Raw genomic sequence first — 25,587 nt, 5'->3', positions numbered from 1 at the left:
GGGACGAACGCAAATCCCGGGTGGCAGACGAGATGTATCCAGATGGGAAAAACCCACGGAGGCCCAGGCAGGCAGGGCGAGCAGGGCTACAGCGTAGCGAAAGCTCGAAGCAGCAGCGGAGCAGGGCAGCCACAGCCCGGCCTCCAGGAGGGCAGGGAAAGCGGCTTTTGGGGTCCCGGCGTTGTTTCCAGCAGGAAGAAAGAACGGCCAAAAAGAAAGAAGCAGCAGCTCCTTTCTCTGCAGCTTCTCTCTCCAGACGCTCAGAGCGAACTGACCCCACACCCAGGTGTAGACAAAGGAGTAGCCAGGCCCGCCCCACTCCCTTTTTTGTCTTTCTTAAGTACAGCTATTTGTCCCCTAGCAACATGCATATGGGAGAAAATTCCTTTAACAGGAAAAAACTAAGACTAAACTAAAACCCCAACACTGGGATATCTCGTATATTCTAGAGCATATCACATGGCACTAAATGCCTATGCCTGAGCATCTAAATTGAACCCTATTACATTTCCCCTGCCTCTTATGCCCAGTACAACCCTCTTTTGGCAGCAGCAAATGCCACACTTGGTTATATTAAACTTTTAAAACATACAAACTCAAGTTCTATTCAGAATCCTTTTGAAGAACAATGAGTGAGATACTGAATAACTGTCTCTAACAGACAGAACTTTATTGGAGAAGGAAGAAGAAAAAGAAATCAACTATAATTATGGGAATCTGAATGGCTGATGACAGGGAAGATGACCAGAATCTTTGGTCTTTTTCATCACTGTGCTGGAGAGCTGTGCTGTTTGATGAGCTCAGCACCAGCTGCCTTCACCCTTAGTTGTGCCACCTAATGTTGTTCCTCACCAGCTTCTCCATCCTTGTTTACTGTTCTGTTCTTTCTCAATGTTCTCTGTCTGAATGTTCTATTCTTTCTCAAACATAAGTCTATACCCAGAAATGAGACAAGATACCTAATTCCCACTGGTTTCCAATTGGTTTCAGTGCAAGTTGGACACACAGACAGAAATTAGATTCTCAAGTACCTTCCATGAATGTGGATCTTCCTATTCTCAAAAGACCAAGTTGAGGAGAACAGAAAATGGAAAGGAATAATAAGGGTTTTTTGCAACATGAACTTATTTTCTTAAATATTTTCCAGATTATTTTGAAATGTATTTTGAGGCATTTTAGTCTCTGCATAAGGAAATATTCTAAGAGGCTAGTGCAAGTTCTATTATTCCAGTCATAGATGGGAGAGGCAGTATGGAAAAAGTTGTGCCTCTCATAATTTAAATCTTAGTGTCAGGTTCCCTGGGATTTAGGAGTGGCTGGGTTTAATCTTGAAATGGGACGTTCTGATGTTCTGTGTGTAGACGTTATAGGTAATTTATAAAGATATATATTTTTAATTGATTCCTAGATTGGGGCTTTATAGAACAGTTTTGCCATTACTGTTCAGAGTGACATTGAATAATTACATAATTTTGATTTCAGAGGGACAGTCTTCTATTTCTTTTGATAACAGCATATTTAACAGGTGTATTGCAGACTATTAATTCTTCCACAAAATATGCCTTATAGCTTTATCTAGTAGTTTTCTGTCAAGCTGAAAATGAATGGCTAAAACTTGAAAGGGGTGAAGGAGAATGTTCATAATTATGCAAATACAACTTTGCAATAAAAGGAGATTTTGCTCACTAGTGGGATCTGACAGGAGTTTATGTAGCAGAGGTTTGTAAGACTGTGTAGATAAACGATGATGATATACAGCCATCAATATTTAAATCTGCAGCTCATCCATTTTAACAGGACTCTTTGGATAGAGAAGTCTTTCCAGACCTTTGTTTGGAGTGCAAAAAGTTGAACATCTGATTGAGCCAAGGTGTCCCTCTGAGCTACAGATAGGCCAGTTTTCTGTGACTGACAGCAAACCAAAACCAGTATGGCTATTGCCACATCCAGCTGCCTGTGATGCCTCAGGTCTATTAATGTATGATTTATAGAGCATAGAGCAGGAGTTTACTTCATCATGAGTCTGATAAGAGGTCTGAACTCTTGCTTCTTGGTCTGTAATAAAAACAGTTAAATTGCATTGTCACAATATCTTCTTGCTTTGGGGTTAGTGTGCAACTGTATGTATATTCTATGTAGGCAATATTATCAATGTGCACATTGATAATTTTATGAACCATGGTCTTGCTTGAAAAAAAGTTGTGCAGTTGTGGGAAAAGCTGCAAGTTGGGGGAAGGGACTCACATGCGAGCAGAGAACCAACCCGGGCGGCTGTCTCGTTGTGATAATGTTTTCATAGCATGGACAAGAGAGACTCCTCTTCCTAAATGGACTGAACGAGGTTACTATGGAAGTGCTAACCAGACTGAATATCTGAAGGGTTGTCTTTTTACATTGTCACTTGGAGAAGGGAGAAAGGTGGGGGGAGGAGAAGAGTTCTGAAGGTGTGGTATAATTTTTTTTCCTTCTTTTAGGTCTGTTAATAAACTTCTTTATATTCTTTCAAGATCGGTGCCTGCTTTGCGTTTCTCCTAATTCTTATCTCACAGAAGGTAAACAGTAATGAGTATTTTGGACCAAACCACTACACTATGTCATCATAAAACTAAAAATTATTGTGATCAACGAGGACAGATTTTAATATTTAAGTTGTTGATATATATGAATGTATATTATTGCAAAAAGTTCAATGGCCACTAAAAAGAAGGACAGATCCAGTCTTTTGAGGAAGACTGACAGGAATGGTGTATTTAGAGTTTAAAGCTGTCAATGTATAAGATCCTCCCAGTGGACTTTATTAAATATTTTGACAGGATTCAAAGTCAGGATTAACACTTCCACTTTTTGCAAAAAGAAAGCAGAGAATCAGATTCCTTGGGCTGCTCTGGCAGCTTTGCACTGTGTCAGCAACACAAAGCAGTAACAAAGCTTGTCTAACAGGCCTGTTAAACCTGGTTTACAGCTGCTTTGCATCACTGGAGTGGTACAAAGCAGCCGGCATCCACTGGTGAATCTCCTCTACATACTTAGCAGTCTGCTGCTAGTGCTGGTAGCAGCAAGATGGTTGTGAATGACCCCAGCATTCACTGCATGAGTGATGTTTGGTAATGGTAGGGTTGGACTGCTGGCATGGAAGCCAGAAAGGTGTTAAAAGGCAGAGAAAACCTTTTCTGGTGCTAGAGCTAAACTGACTTACAGTGAAAATTCAAGTAACTTCTTCTCCTTATGTTTCTTATGTCCAGTGTTTCTCTGCTTCACAGAGCCCTTTTCTAGGAATCCCTTTGGAACAACATTCTTTTGAGAGGGAGGATTTTTCAATGAAAGGAGAAAGCCTCTGTCTCTAGTGCCTCTGCCTTCTTTTCATTGCTTCAGTGGTTTGAAGTGGCTGACTCTGGGCATCAGTCCTTATCAAAGTGCTGGTTTGTTCTTCTGTGGCATTTTCCTGACAAGTCACAGGCATGCCAAAGCTGTGTGTGACTTGTGACACCTGTGGATTTTACCTGTGGCAAGGACAGGTCACCTTGTATGCCTTCCCTGGAGATTTTTTTCCGAAAATATTTGCTTCCTAATATAAGCCTATGGGATCTGTGTTTTTGAATTTTTGTGCAGTGCATCTGTCCTCCTTACAAGTGGGGTTGTAGACAAAACCTTTAAGTTCATGCTACTGAACCTCTTTCATGCATTTTTTAAACTGTTGTGTTAAACTTAACGTTGTTAAATGTTAAATAATGGCTTCATTGGGCTTCCCCTGGGTGGAGGGTGCTGGCAGTTGGAGGCTGTGCCCCAGGCTGGAGGCTGGTAACACCTTTGAAAATCTTTTGCAGGGATATCCTATCCCAGAAAGTACATTGGTTTGTTTACAGACTGGATGAATTGCAATGAATTTAATATCCACAAATGCTGTCAACCTTCGGCTATTTGCATGCTCATTAATGAGGCAGCTAAGAAGTTACTTTGAAAAGAAAGTAAGTCTCTAAGCTCTTAGAAATCATCTTTTGGCTGAGCAGTGAATGCTTCAACTAAACTGAACTAAAATGGAGAGAGAAGGCACTGGAAATCTACCTTTGACCTTGTTTCTTGTCCTCTGAAGCTCCCATTCATCAAAGTGCATGGCATCTTGCTGGCCTCCTTGCTAAGCTGGGACAACCAGGAAATGACAGTGTTTAAAATTGCCTTTTCTCACCTCCAGCTTCTCAAGAAACAGCCCCTCTTTTCAAGCAAAGAGCTATCCACAGCAAATACTGAATGAGCACATTTGTCACAGCGAGTCGTTTGTCAGCTCCAGTTGGGATTACTGTATAATGCTCTTCCTACTGGTACACAATATGGCTTAGGCTATCCCGTACTCCAGTTCCCACAGTGATTGCCGGACTCCTGGTGGCTGCTTAGTGCCCTGGTTCACTCTTTGGAGCTATCAGTGCAACAAACCTTGGTTATTTAAAAGGGTCTTTTCCAGTATGCTTTTTTAACTGTCCTGTCACGACCAAGAAATAAAGACAAGGTCTACAAGTACCAGAATCAAAATTTTCTCTGCTGAAAAAAAAAAAATTAGCTATTAAACCAAGTTTTAGAACAGAATAGGTGAATTAAGCATCCTACTGTTCTCATTATGTGGCCACATAATGGTCTTCTCTTTTTCTCATGATGAGAATGATGCTCTCAACCTCTAAGCACCACCAGTTCTTTTTATTGCAAATCCTCTCTAACAAGAGAAAAGAAAATATGGCAAATAACAAAAAAAATCCAACACTAAAAACAACATACAAAGATACTCTTAACAGCATTTTGGCAACAGAAACAGAAAAAATGTTGAATAGCACACAAAGTCACCTGGATACCTTAGGCAGAGATACAGAGTGCAACATAATTAGACACAGTGATGATGGGTAGCATACAGTGCAGTAGGTTAAAAATTCTGGTATCTCTTTTGTAACTTCCCTGCAATGGTCTCTCCTGGGTGTTAGGATCTTTGTGTGGGTATATACATGGGTAAGAAAGAAAGAGAAGAGAGTGAGTGGCCAAATCTCTCACGTTGAAACAAGTTTGCTGACAAGGCAGAGAAATGTGTGAAAAGCCCTGCAGCAAACATTCAGTATGCTCTGTTTTTCACCAGAGGACAGCTGGTACACAGATGGCCTGGTATCAGAGGAGTACAAAGCTGATTTAAGCTGTGCACGTTTCCCCTCATGAGTCGGCATGAACACATTGTAGCTGTAAGCAAAGTTTTCTCCTGCCATCCCAGCCCAAACAGGTGGATCAAGGCAGATTATGAGGAAAGGATTGGATTACTGCCTAATAGTCTTTTTGACCTTCTTGGTTCATTATATCAGGCTCTGGAATACAGTTTCATCTTGGAAAGTTGGTTTGGGTTATCAGCATTTCAGAAGAGTTTTGTCTTCTGCAGTGCAGTACTTTCTGCAACGGGTTGGAATGCAAATGGTTTTGCTAACTATATATTTTTTCTAAAAACCCCAAATGCAAAATGAATATTTCAGATGAAGGGTTCTAGCTGAATAAAGCTGGCACCAGTCTGAGTCTTCAAAAATTCTTCCAAAAGAAAAAGACTCTGTTTATTTTCCTTGTCCATAAATGTGGCACAGTCTGTGTATTGAGATTCTTTGTAGAGACCACTAATCCTGAGAGACTGCAATGAGAGGGAGCAGATTTCCACATCCTATTTATGTGCAAAAGATGGATAAGGCTAAACAGTTTTCTCTCTTAGGTTTTCTTGTAGGGACACAATTACCTGACATATAGTAAAGTTTGTAGGGCAGTGTGTCCTGTTCAGTTCTAACTTTACCTGAAAATGAATGGCCTGCCTGGTTCTTCGTGCTTTCTTGCTATCATCCTTGCATATTTAGGGAATTTATCTTTTTTTAGTGATTAGATGCAATGGAGGGTGGAAGGACGGATGGTAAGTAGTCAGAAGGGTGCCTCTGAGCAGGGATCATTGACTCAGTGTGGTAACAGGCTTTCACTTCCGTGAGTTGAAAGGTTTATGAGTTTTACAGGGGATAGTGATGGCCTGTGATGCAATTCAGATTCCCATCATAAAATGACATGCTCTGTGTTTCTAGTTTTGTTTCATATGTTGCTTTCAACTGGCCTCTGTATTCCAAGAAATATGTACAGACAATCTTGCCTGCAAGTAAAAAATGGCTGAAGTGTCATTTTCCATGTACTCAAAAAACCAAAAGAATGCAATGGCACTTTTTCTGGGTAACCACTGATTTTTATCAAATAACCTTGTATTATTAAATGGTGTGTTGCTGACATACATGAGGAACCCTAAAAAAATTGCAACCTTCATCTGAAATTCATATTTTTTCCCAAAATGCTGCTGTAGAAAACAGATTATCTGGGATATGTTTCACAGATTTATTATCCAAGCGACAAAAGAATAATTTTTCACATTTTGTTTGTTTACTTGTTTTTTATTTTTTTTTTTTAATATTTTTGATTTGTGCAATCAAAAGAGAGGAAAAGAGTCTCTCTGATCTTAATTCTTTGTTTATAGTGAGTCAGGTACCACCCTGGAGAGTCACAACTGTTTAGATGAAAAATTAGTGTAGAATGCACTAGTGTAGAATTCAGTGCATCTCTCCCAATTAATGAAAATATTAATAATCTCATAATTATGTTCCTGCCTTTCTTTTTAAAGCATTCAAGAATTTTTCTCCTATTATTCCCAGCAGGCAAAGCATGCTGGAGTCACAGTTTGCTTTACAAATGCCACTAAGTGAGTGAACTGGAGCAGTCTTTGGAGTGACTCATATCAACTGCTTTGTGCTTTGATCAGCCTTTATGGTTCATTTCTCTATAAGGCACCTCTAAGGTCATAAAACACTTGATATTTAAACAGCTAAGGATATATTAGCATGTATTTTTATGACAATTCTGTCCAAAATTATGGTAAATATATTTTCCAGTGTAGGGAGAAGTAATATTTCATACCAAAAGAGCCCTAGTCATACCTGAAGTAATGTAGTTGTGTAATGTTATTTTGAATAACGTATCTCTAGCACATGTATAGCTTTTACAGTTCGTAGTAGAACAGGAGTCTCTTAGCTGATTAGAGTAACTATGGTGACTGAAACATGCAGAACTGGAAATTGAGCAACTATTCATCTTACCTTGTTAAAAGTTTAAGCAAAAGGAAAATCATCCATCAGACTGCAGATTGAGATGTGGCTGTATGTTACCAAAATCACAGCAAGCTTTGTTTCCCTTCTTCCTGGAATAAATTTGTAAATAAAGTAGTTTATATCTTTATTTTGTGCCCCTAGAATTTTAAAAGGATCTGCAGGTTTTAATTTATAGTTCACCTTCCCTTACTGGAGACAGAAGCCTTTCTCTTGCTTTTGTTCTCTTTCTAAAACTAATAATTCATCTGTGGGTAAGAGCTATCAGAAATTCCTATCACTGACTAATTTAATTATTTTCAGCCAAAATTTTGCCAATAAAAAGAGGAGTTTAAAGCAACATTGGGGAAACAAGTGTTGAACTTGAATGTTCCAAGTGTTTGAATGTTTGAATGTTCCAAGTGGAATCACTCTTGCCTAAGTGTAGATGGTCTGAGGAGAGTAATGAATATTTCTGGGGTATGTTTTAGCTGATCTGGTTTAGATTTCTTAGGGTCTTCCCTTGAAATGAATTTCAATCCAAATATTGTTTCACACTGAAAAGGAGTCTGATCTACAGGTTTGGAAGGGAATGAAAGCCAGACAGTTGCACTGAATAAATACATTTACATTTGGGGGCAGAAGTCCTGCTCTACCTCACACATTTTGCTTCCATTTCAAATACCCATCCTGTTACATACTTCTGTGTTATATTGCACAAACTGTGACTTTAATCAAGCCAAGTAGTGAGAATACTTGTCATGTTTTAGGTAAGGCTGAACATGTAACTAAAACACCAGGGTAGATTGTCCAGAGTTCTATACAGCCTTTTAAAAAAATACTGCCATTGAAAAGATCCTTTCTAAAAATTTTTTTCCAGAAATATAGCTATATGTGTAAAATTGGCATTTAAGCATTTGGGAATCAAAAAGTAAGGCTTTGGTTGTTTATACCCATGGGCCATTAACCTTAGAATCAATAACACTGATTTCTCACAGGGTCTGCAAAACAAACTCAGCCTGTAAACTGCAACAAAATAACTGACTTCTGAAGACTGGTAGATGTGAGGATTTTTATGTAGAACTTTCCCTTAACTGTGACATTGTTTGAAATATTCCTATTAGCTTCATTAAGCTTGGCAGACACTGCTGACTGCAACAATTTAATGAGCCAACGAGTATTTAATTGTGGTCTACTGTGAAAGCATGTGTGATGAAGTCCACAAAAATTAATGGCCATATACAATCTCTGAATCAGTGCAATAGAGAATATCTGTGATAAGCAGAATATTAAAGACTAACGTCAAAGCTTTGGTAAGGGAAAGTATGACGAAACCTGACTACATTTTAGATGGGTCTGAAAGTAAAATTTTTATGCATTCCCTCTCTCATAAACAACACATTCTTTTAATCCCTGTGCCACATTTCAAAATGAAAAGTCCAGGAAAAAAGTTATGTAGATGTCTTACTGAATGTTATCAGATTTTGATGACACTGAATCCTATGGAAACTATTCTTACATTGTTGTAACGTGTCTGGTATGTAAAAGCATTGAGATGTCTCTTGTCAAGAAGAAATATATTTTTCTTGGAGAAGTAATCCTTAAAGTTTTGCTTTCTCAGGAAAATGAGAAAACTTCTGTCCAACTAATTAGAAGAGCTGTTTCATTTTTTATACTTTCCTACTTGTAGTAGATAGAGCTTCCTCAGCAGAAAAAAAGAGGGATGTGGTAGGTAAGTATGACAAATGAAGTGCATATGGAATAAAAAGCAGAAAGGTAAAAATCAAAATGTTAAACAATCAGTCTGGAAAATGAAGGGAAAAAATAAATATTTTATCAAAAATGAGAAAACAAGTAACAAATGTGAGCAAACTGGAAAAAACATTAAGAGAAAAATTAGATGACATAAAAATTTATTAACCAAGCTAAAGAAGTCTGAGATGACATGAGAAACAAGTGGCTGAGCCACAGGTTTACAACACTGACCACCCTACAGATTTCTTGTTCATATTCTTGAATGTGAAACTGGTCCAATTTCATGTTAAATTATTCCAAGTTGTTTCATTCATTGAGATGTTGCTCTGATAATGCTTCCATCATTCAACTTGAATATACAGATTTCCCCAGAATGGTAATTTACTTGATTAAATTGCAGACAATACCAAAAAAAAAAGGCTATTAAGAAAGTATTTATAAAATGGTAGCTTGAGCTGACAAGAATAAATCTGATTGTGTATGTTTTTCTTAAACCTGAGTGTCTGTATTTTCTGTCAGTAATGAATTCTGGTTTTGAAATGGAAGTACTGCTTTTTATATTGGGCAATAAATAATGAATGCTAAATCCTCTTGTAAGGAGAAGCCAATTTACCTTCTTGATTTTAATTCAATGGTAAGATTTAATTGTTAGAAGAATTTGGATTAATGTAAAAAAATTCAGAAAATGCAACATATGGATGATAAAGAAGTGGATTTACTGCAACACAGTGATGTCCATATGTAGCCAAGTCTTACTGACCTTTTTTTTTTCAGTGCTTGTATAGAAAATACCATAGGATAACAGTATGATTTTTGTTGTAAGAATCCCCTCATGGATTTGAAGTTCAATCTCAAAGCAGGGTTTACTTTAAATCCAGATCAGGATGCTCAGGGCCAATCCAGTAGAGGTTTGAAAATCTCCAGGGATGACAGTTCCATGACCTGTCTGATCATCCTGTTCCAGAGGCTTAGTCATTCCCATGTAAATTAATATTTTCCTATATGTAATCAGAATTTCCCTTGTTGCATCTTCTAACCATTGCCTCTTGTCCTTTAGATCTGCACCACAGTGGAATTTTATGTGTCTTCTCTGTAACTGTCTTTTATGTCGTAAATGACTGCAACTAGATTTCTCTTTCAGCCTTCTCTTCTCAAGGCTTAACAAAACCTGATTTTATAAAGTGTTCCAGAAAACAGGATCTACAGGAAATTGTAGGGAATTCAGTTTTATATACAATACCCTCAGAAAAATCTCTGCAGTGACCATCCGAGTTCATGAGAGTGTAGACATGCAGTACACATCCTCAAAATTTTGACCCTGTCCCTGTGCAGCTGGATTTGCCCCATGACACAGGTTGTGCCTGGTTGCATCATTCCAGGAATTTATTCTAGGTCATTCACCAAGTGCTCTTGTGAAGGAGAATTTCTGATGTGCGTGTGTGAGAGATGCAGTATCTTTGATTGGAGAAGCTGATAAAGGACTCCTGTCTAAGCACACATAATATTCACTTACAGGTTACTGACTGTGAGAAAATGTAGCTGTATCATTGCATCACAGCATAGTAATCGAGGTTGGAAGGGACCTCTGGAGCCATCTGGTCCAGAGCCTGGTACAACACAGCCCACACCATCCTGTTAAAACTAGGCTTGATGAAGGCACATTGGCTTTGCCCAAGAGCCTTGGGATTAGAGCACTCTGGAGAGCCCAGGTCTGTCCCTGCTTGCATCCAGGGTGGCTTTGACCCACAAATGTCCCTGTGGACAGGTCTACAGTGACCAGGCTATGGGCAACAGAGACATAGGGTCACCCTCTTGTGTTGAAGCTGTGCTGCTGGCAAAAAGGAATCAAGCTGCATATTTTGTATAAGTGGACTAAACAGCTCCAGGAAATGCTGCCAGGTGTTGGAAAGCCAGTGTTTACTTTTAAATCCCCTAAATGGGCAACTGTGTGGCTTTGACCTCCTGCTCTCCTGAACAGTTCTCCTACTTAATTAGGGAGCAAGTGCAGACCAAGGACCTTTCCCAGCTGTCAGTTTGCATGTGGCCATCTCATTTTGGAAGTTAGAAAAGTTTAGAGGTGTAGATGTGTTGTTCTATGCCACATGACCTCAGGGCTGGGTAATGGCCATGAACACATCCAGTTTTCTTACATACCATTTTAGGGAAAGACGGTGTGCGTAAGAAGAAGCATGGTTCAGCCCTAGGATTGCCCTAGATTCTCTCTCCTGAGTGGTTCCTACATTTTACATCAGATGGTTGGTTGTTAAACTGTAGCAGTAGAAGCTGTGACCACTCATATAGGTGTTCTAGTCTGGGTTAAATGTCATAAAATCTGGGTTACGAAGTTGAACATTTGCCATTGCCATTGCTTCCTCTGTCTCTGATTCTGTAAAGTTTCAGTTCATCCACAACAGGACCTAAGTTCCCATTCATAAATGCTTAGAATTGACAGTTTGAGTGTTTTCCTGCAAGTGGTAATTGCCTTATCTCCTAGGCAGAGAAGCTTATTGAACCCTTGCTTCCCCACTGCCAAGATAAGCACAGGAGCAAGTGGGAGTCTACATGAAAGCAAAAAATGGTGTATCCTTCTCTGTGGCATTTTAAAGGAAAGTAGAGGACACTCCACTTGGTGTTCTGGAAATACCAGCTAGAGCACTTATCAAAGGGACTTAAATAGGGAGATGACTGTCATCTGAACCAAACCAGGTGTAGATAATGAAGTTATCTGCTGCTCAGCTCTGCAGGCTTGCTGGTCTGCACTTATGCAGGCATGTCTCTGGTTCTCTGTTCTTTAGTATTTTCCCAACCCACTCCTGCCAAAGAAAGGGCACCTGTGTACCTTCTATGTACAGGATGGTACAGGTATCTGGCATGGCGTCTGGCTTATGCATGACACAGCCTGCAGCGTCTAATCTTGTGGCTGGAAGACTACATGGCAATTCTGTAAGCCATGAAGCTAGCTGGGATTTGGAACTTTAGGTTCTTAAAAAGTAAGGTGGCTATATCTACATCTGTATCTAATAACCAAAAAATCTATTTGGTTTAGAAGCATTTGTTTAGGCCCTTGCAAATGGAAAAGGTTGCCCAACTCTTTTTAGGATTTTACCTTTCAAAATCTTGTCTGGAGTCCCAAATACATGTGAAAGAACAAACTGAGCCTTCTAAACATGGCAATCAGCCATTACCAGTTGCTGAGAAACCATGTGACAAAAGCAGTGCCAAGTCCTGAGCTGTGAAACAGTTCAGCTCAGTAGCAGTCATCACCTGCAGCTGCTTGTTAACTTGTTGAACCTAATGTGATAATGAGAAATGCATTGGTCTTGACATTAAATACTTGTGCAGACATCCAGAGAGAGGATGTTTAAGAAATTCTGGGATCAGAAAACAGATGAGGGATGGAAGCTTGTGTTCTTTGTCCTCATGGCAAACTTCAGTGAAATGTAAGGAACAGACAAGGTAATGGTTGGGTAACAGATTATAATGAGTCTATTTGGTATTACTGAGCTGAACAGGATAAAAAAACTAATATTTTCGTTTGAGAGAGAGATGTGATTTCAAAAGAGTGTTGAAAAGTATCACTCTTTGGCATGCAGGCTAAATTGTGCTATTGAAACAGAAGTTTTTGTAATCCAGATCTAGCACTCTCCCCTTAGGAATACGTGAAGTGTGATGGTATCTGTTTGAGATCTTTTGATTTAAACTATCATTCAATCAACTAAGATGAAAGGACAGAACAATATTGATGCAAATTTAGGTTTTTTTTTCACCAACAGAACATCTTTTTCTGAATTTTGTATTTCTTGAAGTCACACTGTTGTGTAGTTAAATTTTTTTTTTGAATGAATAAAATAATTTAAGTAAATTCTGTCAGTTAAGGGTGATAACATAAAAAAATGATACTTTTGGACAGAAAGATCTCATTTGTTATAGAATAATAATAAAGTGTAGCATCAACTCTTAATATATAAACACATCTACTAAAACTTCTCTGTCTAGTTTAAAAGGAACTGGAAAATATAGTAATTTTCCAAGTTTCATTTTTAATGTTACTATAATCAAGCAAAACCAGCTGGTACTGCAGTATTTCTGCTTTTCAGGATGGTGAAAATCTTTGAGTATGTTTGTTATGAGATTTCCGAAGTTCATGCCACAAAGAGCAAGAAATCTTATAAGATTTACTAAAGAGGTTTTGAACATAGGTATTACGGACTAGATTCACTCTCGCCCACAGAAAATTGCATACATGAGTAGAATTAACACACACTTACCTCTGAACACACTCCTATGTGGCTGAAACCTTCTGATAAAATTTCTAGAAGATTTTTGGCATTGACATTCTAAAACTTTTCATAACACTTTCTCACTAGACACCCATATACACCGCCTTTTAGTCTCTTTATTGTGCACCTAATAGCTTTATTTTTCAGATCTTCTATTTCTTTGTCTAAAAGCCACAGATGTAGTTTGTTAACAACATCTTGGAAAGACATGGTTGCTAAACACTATTTCGTCTGTCTAGTCTATCCTCATAGTATTGAATTTAATTGCTTTGGGTTTATATTAAATAATTAAGCAAGAATTAAAATGATTTAAATTTTTGTGCATTTTATGGATGTTCTATGAATTCACAAAGCTATTACAGATACTGCATGTACTGTAGATAGTAGATTTTAGCTGTTGTGTAGCAGAATTATTAGTACCAATAACATAATTTTTACTATATATTTTCTTGAGGTGTTCATAATAGGCTGTTAGTTTGCAAGCAGAATAAGAAATGCAGCAGTTTCAGATACAGCCCTTGAAAATCTCTTGGTCTCAGGACGTTGCTAACAAGCTACAATTCTAACTGGTGGAAATAAAAAACCATGTTTGGTGTGAGAGAATCCAAAGCTAACAAGTAATTTATTGGCTTCTGTTCACATACGTTCATACTCTGGCATTTCTGAATTACTTGGGATTTGAACAAATCTCCACATGCAAACTAAAATTCCATTGGATCCATAAAGTTGTTTTTAAAATGTGTTTTCAAGTCCTTGAAGCTTTTGATCTGCATTCATGTGAAATTTGAGCCAATTTTGACATGTGGCTTCCAAACCCTTGGGTGAACATGAGCTTAAGTCTGGAACCTGATAGCAGAGCTGCAGCACTATGAAAACTTGCTTGGGACTGACTATTTCACAACAGGTAAAGTTAAGTATGGCTTGAGGCCAACGTGCACTGCAGTTGATTTCATCAACAAATTCTTCTGGGGTTTTTTTTTTGTTTGTTTTTTTTTTTTTTTTTTTTTTTTTTTTTTTTTTTTTTTTGGTTTTACTGTTTAGGGGATAGAGCACTAAAACTTTGGACTAAATGGGTTATGTCAAAAATAACCAAACTTATCAATTGTCTGAAACAGGAGTTGAATAGTCAGTGTTTGATCTACTCCAGTTTGGGACTGGATAAAGCTTTTGTTCATATGCATTGATTGCTACCAATACACAAGAAAAAATTACATCAGAGGAAAATAAAAAGGAGATTTAAAGAAAGTGTGAAGGAAAGCAGTTTCTTAACTGTACTGTAGCTGTTCAGTTTACCTCCAAGCCCTGTTAATTCACCCTAAATCAAGCACCAAACATATGGTATGCACAGATGGTTCATGCAGCTGCTCAGGCCTAGAATCCAGGTGGGTGTTTCTCTGCAGTTTTATCATATTTTGTTTCAAAATTGTGTTCCAGTTTTTAATGAGCAAGTTTATGAGAATGCAGCGATAAAAAAATGTCTCAGGTTAAGAATACTGGGAACAGACAGCATCCTCATTTGGGGCTAACTTGCATTATGCTTTGGTGTCAGGCCCTGGATCTTAAATAGGGACCCTTAGGGCACTTTTCTCAATTGGTATTTCAACATTTGCTTAATGTATATCCTGTTCATGGGTGCTAAGATTCCTGTACCAGCTCACCACCACACAAGAAACAACACTAGATTTATTTCCCTAAAAGAGAAGATATCATTGAGGAAGGACTCCCAATAGAGCAGGTGGCCAGTGGGAGTTATTGGAATCAGATAAAAGTTATTTAGAGAGTTTTTAATTGCTAAGTGTTCATACCAAGACTAAGTGATGCTTCTGGGTAGTGTTTTTCCCCTTTGTAGAGCAACAGACTGAATCAAGTATGTCCTAAGGAACACATGATCATACTGGATTGTCTTGTCCTTTCTCTGTTGTCAATTCTGTTCTATTCTCAGCCAGTAAATTACTCAATATAAATTGTGGATGTTAGGAGAATTTAGTACTGATATGTCCTGCATCAACATGCTAACTTGATTCTTGCCTTCTCTGCAGGGCTCTCTTTCACATCTAGAAATGTATCAGAAGGAGATCTGCAATTATTCTCTCTCTAGATCCTTGTATCTTTCTTATTACATTGTTACTGCCTGTTTTATTACCCTTCCTTGGGTTATGTGAAAGAGTCGCTTGTGCTGTGCTGTCTGAAGGATCAGTCTCACAGAGCTGGAACCAAGGTGCTCTGCTTACAGGGGATTCCAGCAGACCTGTCTGGAGGGATGCTGCATCCCAGTTCCCCTGAGACACTGTTGTTTTAGAGAGGTGGCTGGCTAAAGGCTTCAGAAACACAATTAGATTCAATATAATTTCTGATATTATCATGATTGAAATAAAGTTGCAGCTTTTACTGACTGTGAGATTATATTTTGTTTTTATGATTAAAGAATCAAAGTCCAAAAATTGCAGTCCTCGGGATCTCACTATTCAGCTGCCTAATTCTAGAGCCGTCTGAATAACCTACACAAAGTCACTAGCAAAACTGTGTAATACAGCTAGTTAAACAACTATTTTCACCCTACTCTCCAGGCTTGAGAATCTTGATCAAAGGAAGCTTTCTTCCAGAAGTTCAGAAAATGACGAGCCAAACAGAGTTGATCCAATAGTTTGGTGAAATAAAAGGGGTCATTCTGCTTCTCCTTCCCTCACCTGCTCTATGTGCACCCTCCACACTGTAACTTGTACTACTTCTGGAGTTTGTCAAAGCATGGATTCATTTCCCAGGATTTGGCAGATAACTAACCTAGCAATAAAATGAGTTTTCCCGATTTCAGCTGATCATTGGGGGACCGTATAATTGTCAGAATTGGAAGAAAGGAGAGGAGAAGAGGAAGGGGAGGGGGGCTAGGACCATCATTCACCGGAGCAGCTGCCAAGTAAATCTGAAGTTGGTTCAGCTGCCTCACTAAAGCTCATCTTGCAAGATGGTGTCTCATAGGTGGATGGCATTAGGACCTGTGCCTTAGTAAAGCGTTTCTCAGTTAGCTGACTTGGATTACTCCACATTTTGTTTTTAAACATTTAATTCTGAGGTGCTTTTCTCCCTCTACTCATCAATTGTATATAGGACTGTGAATTTTAGCATTTAAATTACTGCTAGGCAATATGTTGCTCAGCTTTGCAGTTCTCAACTCAATCCCAGATCTACACCCACCTTTTCTGTCGGGGTTGACATTGAAACCATCTTTGGGCTTTTCTGAGGCAAAATTAATGTAGATTAAAATTCAATTCATGCTTTTCCTGTACAAAAAAGGCAGACAAAACAGAGAGGAGATTGCTTGGTATAAATTAAAAAAAAACACAAAAAAAACCCCTAAAAGCAAGGAAGTTATTCACCAGCTGATGATCTTGTCTTTTTTTTTTCATTTTTGGTTCAAACCATTCTGATTGGGATTTTTATTTACCTGTGTTTAAACAGGCTTATCTCCACTGCAATTGTAAACATTTTTTGTATTGAGAACTAAAGGAGGACCTCTAGATCTGGGCTTTCTTTGATTTAATATAAGTCCTTTTAGATAAAATTGCTTCAAGATATGGTTCCTTTCTGCTCTTCAGTAAAATTTCATTAAGTGGCTCAATCTAAAATATTGGATGGATTTATCTCAGAGGAAATGTTTTTATTATCCCCTTCAAAATAAAACACTTCTCTCAGAAAAAGATGGAAAGATTGCTTTCTCCTGATATGACTACTGTGCAATAATAATTGAGGTGACTCCTGGATTCTTTGTCAGGAATGGCATTTTTTTGCCTGGAAGGTTTCATGTAAATACATTGTCATTGCTTCAACAGTAACCCTCCCCAGTCTAACCTAGTTCATCAGAAACCAGGGGAATATGCATTATAGAAAATCTAACGCTGCATTTGTTAGTTGTGAAAGAAGTAAAAGATACTTTAGGTGAAATGTTTTGTTGCAGGATAATAAAATCTAGATTCTGTTGAGCATGTAAGACTGAAGATCATAAGCGGTCTTGTTAAATTAGAAAATAGAAGTTTTATTGTTTGTTTTTACAATAATATTTTAATGTGTCTTGGTACAATACTGATCACAAAATTTTATCTCAAGTAAATATTGTCCTTATTGGTTTACTTCTATTTACAACTTTAAAAAAAAATTACAGTTTTTTTTCTTCTTTTCTTTTTTAAGTTGAATCGACAGTGTTTCATGAATTTGTCTGTGAAAATGTGGGTCAGGCTAGGAATCTGCTGTTTGTAGGAGAAATTATAGGTGTGTATGTATTAAGCATTTACATATCCATGGTGAGATGAAAGGATACTAAAGTTATTTAGAACCTTATAACCCAAGAATTTTTTTTTATTCTTGTTTACTCAATTCCTAATTCACATTTTTAGGATTAATAAAGAAGTAACTTTCAGTACAAGATTCATATACACTTTAATACCTAACATTGTATCTGAGATACATCCAGATTTTTCAATTTTCTTTGTACAGATTTGAGAAGAAAAACCCAAAAGTATTAGTTCAAAGGATCACAAATATGTCCATGTGATAGTGCTTTAAGTGTTTGTTGATGAAGCACCTATGCATACTGAGTTTCAGGTCAAAATATCTCAAAACATACCAATACTGAACATGACATAAAAGCTTTCATCTCAAAAGTAAGTTCAATTCTTTTTGAAATTTTGCAAGAACTTGGCTGACTTCTCATTATATTTGCCTTTCTATAATCTGCTTTTGGACTATTTCCAAACAACTAGAAGTATAAAATACAATACCTTCTCTCCTGACATTTCCAGTCCAAGTTTTCTCACTTCAGAGTATAACAGACTTGATTTTTAAGACGAATAATAGTTTAGATGACAAAAATGTTCTTGTGTGCCTATACAAACCAAGTTTTAGCTTAGTTTAGGACACTAAACACATTTATTCATCCAGAGGATGGACAGAATATAAAGTGGTGATTGTACAAAAGCTTCAGGAATCAGTGATTCTAGGCACACCAGTGGATTTAGACTAGTTTTTTAATCTCTCAGCTCTGATTTAACAATAAACCACAAAGAAACAATTATATATTAATTTTTAATTTTCTGTATGCCATTTAGTTGCATTTTATATGTTAATGGTGGTTTCAAAGCCCTGTGCAAAGCTGCAGACCTTTTGGATTTACTCCCCAGAAATCAGTTATTGAGCTGAGGTGGCAATGAATGGCTCAGCATTTTGTTTTCTTATGGTCAGCAAATGAAGCCTGATGAAACTTTGCAAGTAGGAGTACATGACAAGAGGGTGCAGAGGGACAGTCAGCATTAGTGCCAAAGCTTGGATGCTTCCATACGCTTGCACAAAAGCAACGCTTCCAAGTGCTGCTGTTTGGTACAAAGGAATTTCTAATCCCATCTGAAGTGCATCCAGAACCTTGCAGTAGAATAACAAAGTAACCTTCTAGTAAAATTGCTAATCACTTTTGGGACAACAAAATGTAAACAAAGAACTTATCTCAAAAATGATGATTGAAGCCTGTAGCATTTTAACGACTTGGCAGCTATCAATGTATTGCTTTACAAACAAACAGAAACCAATACCAAATTGTCTCTTGGGCAGGGAAGTAACTGTATAATGACTCAGATTATGTCCTTTGCTTTTAATCCAGATCTCAAGATTGCATAATAAGGAATATTTAGAATCATAGAGTTTAAGTTGGAAAAGGCCTCTTAGGTCATATAGTCCAACCGATAAACCAGGACTGCCAAATCCATCACTAAACCATGTGCCTAAGTGCAGGGGTGGTGACTCAACCACTTCCTGGCAGCCTGTTTCAATGCTGGACAGCCCTTTCCATGAAGAAATTTTTCCTAATATCCAGTCTAACTCAAGCTGAAGTGCAGCTGCAGTGGAGCAATTTTTTGAGTCACTTTGCTGTAGAGTTAATGAGCAGGCAGGATATCCTCCATGGAGAAAACCATTATGTTTTCTACCTCACTAGCTACTGCAGACCCTCTGATGTCGGAAAAAGTATTAGGAAAAGAGTAGAGGCTTATTAAACAGGAAACACACTGGAGTGAAGGATAATGTTGCTGAATTCCCTATTTCTGCCATGAGAGAGACATAAATTGAATGGTTCTAGAAAATTTGAGGTTGCCTCATATAAAATGCATATAAGCAAATAAAATTGCTTTTAGGCTATCATGCCATATCTGTTGATTTCCCCAGTGGAGTTAACTTCAGATCTGTGACTGGAGGAAGAGACAAAGAATTCCAGCTGAACCCAGAAGATGCCTGGCATCAAATGCCAAATTCCTCATTCTGGCTTTGAATCAGACATGCCTTGCTCCAGGGAAGGAATTGGAGCATCACAGGTTTCTAAGAGCATAGGAAAGGATACTGGGGTAAGAGAGAAGTGAAAACACAGAAAAGCTGGGTGAGCATGTGCATTGAAAGTAAAGAAGATATGTCCTGCAGATACGTCCTGTGGCAAATTTGTATGGCATTGAACATAACAGAGACCTTCAGGAATTACACAAAATACTCAATGAATGTTTCTCTCTTGTACTGTCTTTCAAGCCTTCCATAAAATTCCTAAGTGACAACATCAGACCAAGACCTATCAAGTTAATGGGGTTAAGGTGTGCTTATTTCTCATCATGTGTAAAAGAATAGATGGCATGGTGTCTGGCCACCTTTGATTCCTTAGCTCAGCAAGCCAGCACACACTTGCTTCCTTGAGGACAGCCCTTTGCAGGAATTCAGAGCAGGTCTTGGACCTGTGCTGCTGTTTCTTAGTGAGATATTTTGGCCATTTTACTCTACCAGTTACCTGATTTTTGAACACATAAAATACAGTACAATTAAATAGAAATGTGTGGATTACAAAGATGCATGTATGTATGCACATACAATCACGATATGCGGTATACACAGAGTTGATATCCTTCCCCCCAGTATTCTGGAGGATGTCTCTGTAAAAGGATAGCTATTTGAAATTTGTGGTCATGGTGGGATTCAGAAGGCAGCAAAACCAATGGAGGATGTACTGCATACAGTATCAGGGCTCTGCTGCAGGGAAATACTAAACATAACATGAGTAATTAGCTACTATCAAACTCCTGTCCAGTCTAATGGTCAGGTTTGGAACAGAAAAATACACGGCAGGAAACTGCTGCTCTTGGGAGGGGAAAAAGGCAATAGAGCAGCAGCCAGCCTTCATTTTTCGGAATGCTTTAGAGAGCACTGCTAAAACAATGTTTGAAATAAGAGACTTTGGAAAATTTCATTTAAAGTCAAATCATAAACATTTTTTATGCATGAAATTAGATAGAAGTCTGTTACCTACTTCCTGAAGTGGCTTAGATGTAATTTACACCTAGGAAATGCAAGTTACATGAAGAATTGTAGGATTTTTGATTTGCATCATTAAGTGGGTAAAATTCCTTAGAGAGACAATTTCATCATTAGAGAGGTAGGAGTGTAGCCACTTTCATGCAAGCCTAGTTGCATTTCTGGGCGAGAGGTGTAGGGGTTGCTCAGATAAATTTGGTGATATGAAGGAGAAAAAAGTTTTTATGTAGGCATGAGGACCTACTTTCACCCTACTTTCAATGGATGAATTGAAGCACACTCAAAAAGTTGAACTGTGACACCTTATTTACAAAAAGAAATTTAACTCTTACATAAGCTGAGTAATTTCCATGTTCCCATGATGTCCAGATGTGCTAGATGTCTAACAGAACCACTACAGGTAAATGCCTAAACGAACATGGATTGTGTCTAGACCCTCTTCACAGTAAGGTCCAGCCCTAGCATTTCTGTGTAGGTTTGCTAACAGTCTGGCTAACATTCCTCTGTAACTTGTTCCTGCTTATCATGGACCACCTTCCTAGAATACTGAAAGACACAGATCTTGGATAAATATTTGACACAGAAGGTAAATGGCACAGAGTCTCCTTAGATTATGCAAAAATTTGACTGCTATTACACTCATCTTGCTACAACTGACACTAGCTATCTGTTCCTTGAATCCCCAGTGATTCTTTTCTTTCATGTTAGACTTTTAAGGATTGCTACAAAAGCCGAATTTTTAGAAACTGACGTGTATTAAAAAGAAATCTAGACTTTAGACATTCGCTGCATCCTCAGTGGTTATACACTGTGGAACTCAAAGCCCAACTCTGCCTGTCTCAGCTGCTTGCACAGGCAGCAGTTGTAAATGTGGCATTATGTGGGACAAATCCTCTGTGCTTTGAGCTGAGGGAGCAGTTTGTTTCATTTTATTTAAGTTAGTGATCTCATAAAGCCTTTCCACCACTTGATGAAATGACTGAGATTTTAATAGTCTTTTATTTTTAATAAAGCTATTGTTTTATAAAGTCAGTTTAATCTGGAATCATATCCACATGAAGGAAGTAAACTAGAATAGTTATGGCAAAGAAGGAGAATACATTATTCTGTTAAACTACACTGTTATTATGTCAATCAGTTTCCCTAAGTTGACATGTTCTAATGGCCAGATTCTATGAGACTGGAAATGTATCCTACAAATCTTACTTGCAGCAGTTCATATGACTTTATTTTTTTTTAGTTGCTTTTATATTTATTTACTTCATTGCTTGCCAGATGACAGAGATTTCTGGACATGGACAGTAATATGCTGTGCTTGCACCTCTCCTCTAATTTATGTATTCTGCTCTCAAAGGCAAATTTTCGAGATAATAAAATCTGCAGCAAAATTACTCTACCCTCTAAAGTTTTTAAGCTGAATTCAGCTTAGTGAAGTTATGAACCTTTCTAGATGTGCCATGAGAATGGAATAGAAAGCATACTCTTGAAATAGAATGAAATTTGGTGACAGGTGTATTGGCAAGGACTTACAGATTCCTTTAGAATGGCATAAAAAGTCTTTATTTTCCTGTTATAATTAGAGGAATGTGTGTCCCTTTTTTCCTGATTGCTGCTGGGATTTTTCCATTAAGAATGAAAACAAGCATCTGCCTCATAGGGCCTTATTAACCACAATCCCAGATGACATGTTGGTGGGAAGGCAGCATGTCCACAGATTTAGTGGACCTGCCAGTTCCCTCTTGGTACCTCTTGTGTCAGATGGAGGAGATCAGAGGCACTGAGATGTTGGTGTTTGAAGCCACACTTTTTCTGCCTTGAAAAGCTCATGTCACATTACTTGGGAGATGTAGCTCCCTTTTCCCAATTGGCTAGGACGTAAACCTTCTGTCAAATGCAGCTGGAATTGCCCAACATTTCAAAAGCTGTGGGTGGAAGCTGAAATAGATGGGGTCTGACAGACGGGCAGAGTGATTGACAGGTGACCACTCCGTGTTCCCTTTTCACCTGAAAGCACCATGAGTGTCTTCCCTCACCAGCTGGGGATGAAGGAAGAGGTACTTAGCAGGGTTGGAGTGACCCTATGGTACCTCCCAACTCCCCCAGCAGTTGACACAAGGCACTTTTAGCTGTGAGGGAGTGTGGGTATTAAATGCTAAACTTTACAAGGACATAACAAGTTCTGACAATTTTTCCCCCCTTGTGGTTTTCCTTAAAATTAATTACTGTCACTGTAAATTCCCCTTTTATTCATGTTTTTCTCCTACTTGTCTCTGGATCTTGGCTAACAAACTCTTGGCTTCTCAGCTAAAAGTCTTCTCAAAGCTCTCAGAGATGGATTTTCACACTTTTTTTTTGTCTCTGGAGTATCTGCTCAGTGTCCATGAAAAAATAATTATAGTAAAGTTAATTGGGTTACTATAGATTTATATGGTATAGAAAATACAGTCACCTTTTATGTCCCAAGTTTCATGTTTTTATAATCTGGTGGGGAATGATGAACCTTAGTCACTGGTCCCAAGCACATTCTTTCTGTCTCTGGCCTTGGTTGTGTTAGATAGTTTTTCTTAAAAGAAATATTAGTTTGCTGTCAAAACAGAGTCAAGCTAGTGAAGAGTGGGAATGAGATATGAAAAAAAGTCAGAATCAGTAAATAAAACAACTTTAAGTGACACTGTAGTCACTAGTAGAAGCTTTGTTACTGTATTTGCCAAGGCACCTCTGTAAGTGGCTGTGATCCCCTAGCTCCTCGTAATTGGAGAAGCTGAAAGCAGAAAGAAGCTGTTTGGGATTGTAATGAGAATATGTTTGTTCAGGGTTTTTTGGTTTTTTATTCTCCTTTTGTGATAGTCAACTTTACTGGTCCATATTCTATGCCCAAGACTGTGGTTTTTTCCAGAACTCCTTAGTCTGTGATGTAGAGAGCACCTTCAGTTTCTGTAGAATCTGAAGGGAACTGAAGGGCTCTCCAAGCCAGCAGCCATACCATGGGTTTATATTCTGTATTTCCTTTTTCCCTCACCCAAGAGCAGTGAAGAAATCATCCAAAGTGGCTCCATGTTTGGTGCTGCAGGCAATACTGTGTCTCTAAAAGCTTCTGAAAGCGCAAGAGTAAACATAATAGCTTCTGGGCATGTTCCAAGACTGAAAAAACCCCCTTCTGCATCTCCTCAATCTCCTTCTGTTTATAGACATGAACACTGTCAACAGCATTTGCTTCACTCAGGGGAGCATATGCATCACAATATGGCCTTTAATTACTCAGTCGTAAACTATGCCTCAAGTAATATGGAATTGCATCCATATTGCTCTGTAACCTCAGATCACTCTGCTGCTCTGCATGGGCCCCTTGTGTGAGAAGTACGTGGAATTGCATGTAATATGTTATAAAATATTTACATGTTTTAATGCTATCTGTAGTCAGTGTTAATTTTTAGTTCTAGAAAAGCTCACTCTTGCGAGGCTGCTGTTGCAGTGTCCCCTCAAACTCAGCACAGCTTTGGTGTGTGTGTTGGCCTTGGACGACAGATCCTCACTGACCTCTCAAGCTGCAGCTGATGTTGTGTGACCTGAGAAAGGTTCTGAGGAGCAGCCATGAATATGAATATGTTTTTCAATTGTCATGAACATACACTTAATTGTGGGTTTATGTTGAAAAACTGGAAACCTTAGCTTAAGACTGACTTCTTCTGGAATTCCAAATGATTGAAGTTTCTATTAGTCTGTTGATTTTAGTGATATTGTTTGAAACACAGGCCTCAATTCTTCCACCTAGACATGCTTGCACAGATGTACTTACATAGAATTCTGTAGGAATTAAATCTTACACTGCAATAGGCTGTGGTTTTTTCTTTGTTTTTTTTCTTCTTTTTTCTTTCTTTCTTTTTTGTTTTATTTTTTAATGCCTGCTCTGTAAGTCAAGAATAGACACATTTAAATTTTTCAGAATCAAATGTATGACCTAACATTTCATGCAGAGTGTCAATTTTAAAGATGAAAGTGGATACTGGTAAAAGCAAATGCTGATGTATCCAAAACTCTGCAGTCCCAAAGGATGCCACTGTAATGTAATTTGCTAGAGATTAAAGCAAGAGGGGAAGGGTCTCTACTGCCTGCCATACTGCACTAACAACAAACACAGCACATTTTAAAATGATTAATGGTGAGAGGATAAAAAACCTATTAATTTTAACAGATGTTAATAAACAGTATTTAATAGGAAGAAGTCTGTACAGGATGTCTGATATTTATTTATGTCTAGTCAAGGGTAAAAAAAGAGAAGAGTATAAATTATTCCTGACATCTCTATTCTCAACAGAATTCTGTTGCATGTAGAAAAGCTATGCAATATCTGTAGTTTATTATAAGCTATGTGACCTGTGTGTGTGGTTGTGAAATGAAGTGTTGACAAATGCTTTCCTCTAAGCAGAAACAGTGCTGTCAGTCTGAAAATGTGGAATTCCTGTGCTTCAGCTAGCACTAACTCTTGGGCTCTGTTCTGTCATTTTGAGGTGTTGGCTGTAATGTACAAAATGCAAGTTTAAAGAGAAATGCTTTGGTCAAACCTGGGAGTAGGGCACTGAAAATAGTGTGCATGACTGAGGATAAAGAGAAGGGGTAAGAAAGGCAGGGAGGGAGTGGTTATGACACTGTTTTTCCTTCAGAACCTTTGTGCTGCTACGGAAAAGGAGTGGTGTCCCAAGAAAGAAACCAGTTAAATAGAAAAACCAAAAATATCAGGACTCCATTGTACACAAACAGAAGTAGAAATGCTGCAAATGAATCGCTGTGTGTAAAAGGAGGAGAAACCAGATCCTTAGTGGTGTAAGTCTACACAGCCCTGTGTGAATCAATGAATAAATACTGAAGGAACAAATTGAGGGAGGAAGGTGCCTGGTTGGGCAGCATACACTCAGAACTGTGAGACAGGGAGGATGCTGCAGGCACTGAGGGTGTGAGTGTGGAAAGAAGGGACAGAACTGTTGCAGTGGGGATCCTGCAACACGCATATATCAAACCAGGAGTCCCGTGGAAAGGAAATATATATGGACAGACAGATTCTTGATAGCTGTTTCAGAGATGTTTATTTCTCCAGCCGCATGGCC

This window comes from Corvus brachyrhynchos, unplaced genomic scaffold (genome assembly GCF_000691975.1).
Source record: "Corvus brachyrhynchos isolate BGI_N302 unplaced genomic scaffold, ASM69197v1 scaffold167, whole genome shotgun sequence".
In the NCBI taxonomy this organism is placed as follows: Eukaryota; Metazoa; Chordata; class Aves; order Passeriformes; family Corvidae; genus Corvus; species Corvus brachyrhynchos.
Note: the sequence above shows the minus strand (reverse complement) of the source record.